General features: G+C 47.4%; 1 protein-coding gene across 1 annotated transcript in view; it reads right to left on the bottom strand.

The window, feature by feature from the left end:
• MAP3K8 (mitogen-activated protein kinase kinase kinase 8) overlaps positions 1 to 6,013 on the bottom strand; it is a 35,537-nt gene that overhangs the window by 28,884 nt on the left and 640 nt on the right. The window lies entirely within an intron of this gene.

Below are 6,013 nucleotides of genomic sequence, written 5' to 3' on the forward strand. Positions count from 1 at the left end.
ATTATCATGAGAGTTGGCAACCATTTCGCTTACCACTGAAATGCAGTCACCTACTGGTGGACCAGAGGTGCCCTTTAATAGCAAGAGGCTGACACACTTAGAGCAGGATCTGACTACCCTCTTTAGCTGGAACTGCTGATTGAGGCAGGCACTGTAAAGAACTTAAAATCTGGTGGAGGCCCTGGGGTGAACAACCCTTACTCTTGGAAAGGGTCACGAGAGTTGGAATCACTACAAATGTTCAGGACTACAGTTTTACATCTCATCCAAACATAGGCAACGCGTAGAGGGGCCATGCAGCATCAAGTGCCCCCCCCCCCCCCCCCAGATTTCTGCTCAGCCTGCAGGAGGAGGTGGGAAGGGCTCTATCCTTCTGCTGCACCCCCACAGGCTTGTTCAGCTCCTGTCCCTGGCAGCCGGGCCTGGGTGGGGAGCACGACCAGCCACTTCTCCGTCTGCCTAAGGGCGGCCGCTGCTTTCTGCAGCGTGGTGACTGCTTGCGAGAACCCAGCGGGGGAGGCGGCTTGGGCCTGGTTGCCGCAGACAGGGGACAAGTGAGCCAGAGCCCTCCTCTCCCCACACGTTTCCGACCTGCTCAGACCCTGTCTCTGGCAGCCGGGCCTGGGCAGTGAGCGAAGGGGGTGGGCCGCTGCCGCCTTCCTAGCCAGGCTCTCTCAGACAGCTGTCATGCTGCACAGGGTCAGCGACCAGGAGCGGCCATCTTCAGACAGCGTAAGAGGTGGCTCCCTCCTGTTCCCCACCCAGGCTCTGTTGCCAGCAAAAGTGGCCAAATATGCCGGAGGGGCAGAGGCACAACGGGAGAAGGACAGAGCCCTCCTTCACAGGTAACTCTGGTGGGGTGGGGAAAGTGCAGCAGGCCTGGGCTGGGCGCAGGGGTTGCTGGGGATGGTACCGGGAGCAGGTTCCTTGGCTTCTGCTCAGCCGGAGGTAAGGGCATTGCCCATGCCTCTCCCTCTGCTGAGGTGTCCAAGATCTCTAGGCAGACCCTGGTGCTGTGAGTCTCCCTGTGCCAGGGCTGGCCCCAGCCGGGTGCAAAGGCACATGCTTCCTGCTCCTGCAGCCCCAGCTCCCCAGGAGCTGGTGGAATTGGCAGCTCTGGCCCACGGAAGTGGGGCTGGAAGTTCCTCCCAGAGGTGACGTGGGGGGGTTACATGTCCCCCCCCCCTTTACATTGTGCCCCCCCAGTTACCAGGAGGCACCAGTTGTCTATGCATCCAAAAGGCAACAGCTCCAGCAGCATAGCTCCATCTAACACGCTGTTCCAGTAAATTAGCACTTGTTTAGTTAGAGGCAAGAGACATCCTCCAGAATTACAGACTGCCACCTAGTGAGCACCTAAATCACTTCCTGCAACACTCAGGTGACCTCTAAGACAGTGGTTCTCAATCATAGGTACATGTACCTCTGGGGCACACAGAGGTCTTCCAGGAGGTACATCAACTCATCTAGATATTGCCTAGTTTTACAAGCTACATAAAAAGCACTAGTGAAGTCAATACAAACTAAAATTTCATACAATAACATGTTTATGTAAGCAGAGTCAGGATGAGCTCCACCCTGACATCTGGTGGTGAGGTGTGGCAAGTTGCGGAAAAGAACTTCAGGGGCTGACCTCATTTGCATAGGCACACCCACCCCACCTAGAATGAAGCCATAGCTGCCTAAATGGTCACTTTGGCTGCTGTGGGATCCCCAGTGTCTCTGTTATTGGGGCAGGAAGAATAAATTGTTCTTACTCTGATTATGGGAATCAAGGACAGTGGAACTGTACTTGGCCTTTTGTTATGATGGAGGGACTCGCCATCAACTAAGTAGCACTCGCTAGGCAAGGCACATGGGTTCCAAAACTCTGTGAATTGAGAGAGGCTGGGAACAGGTATTAATGCTTGGTAGTATGGGCCCTCTAGTGAGGGCCTTACATGCTAATTGCACTGCCTCCTCTCTCCAGTGTGGAATATCAGAGCTAGTTTTGATTCTACTAGGAGTCTAGTTACAGGCTGCTGAGCTGAATTCACTTTGGGCTAATGGTGTACCAGCAGTGAGGCTCCCCTACTACAAACGGAAGTCACAAAAGAGCTGAAATCACTGAGTGTTGTGTTAAGTAGTGGGGGAGCCTGAAGCTATACGGTAGAGCAGTTTGCGGGGTGGTGAGTGGAGCGGCTGGCAGAGTAGTTTGCAGGGCCGTGAGCAGAGTGGCTGGCGGAGTGGAGCCCCATGGAGAGGTGGGGCCATCAGTGTTGGACCAGGTAAGATGCCCCTTAACATACCCCACCCCACCCCCCAATCTCCACCCAGGTTGGGAGGTAAAACTCTGCAGATAAACTTTTGAACTCTGGGGCTGCCCTGACCAAGGACAGAGACTTTGGGTCATTGGACTTTTGGGACTTTGGGTGATTTTGGGTTGCTGGACTCAAGAACCAAAGGGAAAGGACGTGCCCCAAATTTGCTTGGAGTGGGTTTTGCTCATGGGTTGTGTTATGAATCCTGTTGCTGGTGTTTCCCCAACATAATGCCACATTGTTTCTCTCTGTTATTAAAAGGCTTTTTGCTACACTCAGACTATGTGCTTGCGAGAGGGGAAGTATTGCCTCTTGGAGGCGCCCAGCGGGGGTGGTATATATTTGTCCCAGGTCACTGGGTGGGGGCTCGAGCCGGTTTTGCATTGTGTTATTGGAATGGAACCCCTAGATACTGAACCCGGCCCTTGTTGCTGCCAATTCTGATAGGCAGAAGGGTTACATTTATACTGCTCTACTATACACTGCAATGTAAGTACTGTACAATATTTATATTCCAGTTGATTTATTTTATAATTATATGGTTAAAAAAAAAGAGAAAGTCAGCAATTTTTCAGTAATAGTGTACCATGCCACTTCTGTATTTTTATGTCTGATTTTGTAAGTAAGGAGTTTTTACGTGAGGTGAAAACAAATCAGACTCCTGAAAGGGGTACAGTAGTCTGGAAAAGTTGAAAACTACTGCTCTAAGAAGTGAGAGCTGGGGTATAGAAAAGGGTGGAGTTGCACAGAGGCTAGAAGTTGGGAGGATGAGTTTGAATAACACAGTTTTAGTGGTGGGTTATGTACCAACTATCATGCAGCTGGACCTTAGCTATTATTCAGGAACCTGGTGTGGTTGTTAGTTTTCTTACACCCACAATTAATTTTAATTAGATCATTTTTCTTTTAGACCAGCCTCACAGGAAGAGAGGAAGAGTTCTGCTCTTAATCACCTCAGTGAATTAATGAGGAATGTGTCATAGTATTCCAGAGGAAAAACACACAGTTACTACGTATAGGTGGAGTAAACTGAAATGTTCCTGTCACATGTAAGGACAATTCTAGAAGTAATCTTTAAAATATCTTCTTTCTTCTGTCCCGTGTCATCCTAAAACCAAGGCTAAGATTACCAAGTAATTCTTTACACTGATATGAATGTTCATCCGTAAATTTCAAGGTACTATACAAAACTAGATATCTCCATTTGACGGATGGGGTAACTGAAAATGAGACTGGTGTGACTTGCTCAAGGCCATACAGTCCTATCGCTTATCCCAAGTTTCTGATCCTACATCTACTCATATGCTTAATTGTATATACCTGTGCAGAGCCAAATGAGCCCTCCAAAGAGACCTCTACAAGATGTAACCAAGGGAAATGAATAGCTGTAACGTTTCACTATGGGTACATGTAATGGTACAGTTATACCACTGACAAAGGTAGGCGTGTTGTCATGTCTGTACTGTAATAAAAGTACAGAGTCTGTATATGGGCTTTACTGCAAAAAGAAAAGGAGTACTTGTGGCACTTTAGAGACTAACAAATTTATTTGAGCATAAGCTTTTGTGAGCTACAGCTCACTTCATCGGCTGCATTCAGTGGAAAATACAGTGGGGAGATTTATATACACAGAGAACATGAAATAATGGGTGTTACCATAGACACTGTAATGAGAGCGATCAGGTAATGTGAACTATTACCAGCAGGAGAGTGGGGGGAAAAAAACCTTTTGTAGTGATAATCAAGGTGGGCCATTTCCAGCAGTTGACAAGAACATTTGAGGAACAGCGGGGGGGAATAAACATGGGGCACCGCATGGCCCCACAGTATGCCAACATTTTTATGGCTGACTTAGAACAACGCTTCCTCAGCTCTCGTCCCCTAATGCCCCTACTCTACTTGCGCTACATTGATGACATCTTCATCATTTTGGACTTATGGAAAAGAAGCCCTTGAGGAATTCCACCATGATTTCAACAATTTCCATCCCAACATCAACCTCAGCCTGGACCAGTCCACATAAGAGATCCACTTCCTGGACACTACGGTGCTAATAAATGATGGTCACATAAACACCACTCTATACCGGAAACCTACTGACCGCTATGCCTACCTACATGCCTCCAGCTTTCATCCAGACCACACCACACGATCCATTGTCTACAGCCAAGCTCTACGATACAACCGCATTTGCTCCAACCCCTCAGACAAACACCTACAATATCTCTATCAAGCGTTCTTACAACTACAATACCCACCTGCGGAAGTGAAGAAACACAACAGAACCACTAAGCCAGGAACCTATCCTTGCAACAAAGCCCGTTGCCAACTGTGTCCACAATATCTATACAGGGGACATCATCATAGGGCCTAATCACATTAGCCACACTATCAGAGGCTCGTTCACCTGCACATCTACCAATGTGATATATGCCATCACATGCCAGCAATGCCCCTCTGCTATGTACATTGACCAAACTGGACAGTCTCTACGTAAAAAAATAAATGGACACAAATCAGACGTCAAGAATTGTAACATTCAAAAACCAGTCGGAGAACACTTCAGTCTCTCTGGTCACTCGATTACAGACCTAAAAGTGGCAATTCTTCAACAAAAAAACTTCAAAAACAGACTCCAAGGAGAGACTGCTGAATTGGAATTAATTTGCAAACTGGATACAATTAACTTAGGCTTGAATAAAGACTGGGAGTGGATGGGTCATTACACAAAGTAAAACTATTTCCCCATGTTTATTCCGCCCCACCCCGCTGTTCCTCAGACGTTCTTGTCAATTGCTGGAAATGGCCCATCTTGATTAGCACTACAAAAGGTCCCCCCCTCCTGCTGGTGATAGCTCACCTTACCTGATCACTCTCCTTACAGTGTTGTCGAGGATTTGAACCCCAGATGGCACGATTCGTCGTCTGACCGGAGAGAGACAGGCAACACTAGCAAGGTCCGAACTCAAAGCTCTTTATCGAAGAGTGCACACAACAATAGAGAGCAGCCCGTCTCCAAAGAGAACCAGCCAGCCTCTAAGTAAAACTCATTGGTTTTTAAAGACAGTCCTGTCACGTCACAGATTTATTCATAAAGCAGCCCCCCCCATATTAGTTAAAATCCTCTTTCTCTATATGCATGCACATCTACCCCCCTTATTGTAGATAACTTTTAGGAAATCATAGTGCTTCACTATGGGTATCAACCAGGAGACGAGGAGTTAAAACAGACATAACACAAGAGCAGGGAGTGGAAAACAGGGCCTCTGTATCTCAAGGACTGTTCCTAGCACATCTGGTACAAAAATGCAGGAATGCAGGCCTCCCCTTTTTTCTCACTCTCTGTAACTTAAACACATATTCCTTCGTTCTACTTTCAGAGACTTTCCCAGCAGCCTCTCTTAGCCTGACTTTGGTTCAGTTGGCATAACTGCCTCCTGTTTAGCTTTTCTCACCGAACAGTGTGTATGGTAACACCCATTGTTTCATGTTCTCTGTGTATATAAATCTCCCCACTGTATTTTCCACTGAATGCATCCAATGAAGTGAGCTGTAGGTCATGAAAGCTTATGCTCAAATAAATTGGTTAGTCTCTAATGTGCCACAAGTACTCCTTTTCTTTTTGCGGATACAGACTAACAGGGCTGCTACTCTGTAACCTGACTTTACTGCAGTAGCTCATTGTGTGTGTTCACACCAATAACAAGAACAGG

This window comes from Lepidochelys kempii, chromosome 2 (genome assembly GCF_965140265.1).
Source record: "Lepidochelys kempii isolate rLepKem1 chromosome 2, rLepKem1.hap2, whole genome shotgun sequence".
In the NCBI taxonomy this organism is placed as follows: Eukaryota; Metazoa; Chordata; order Testudines; family Cheloniidae; genus Lepidochelys; species Lepidochelys kempii.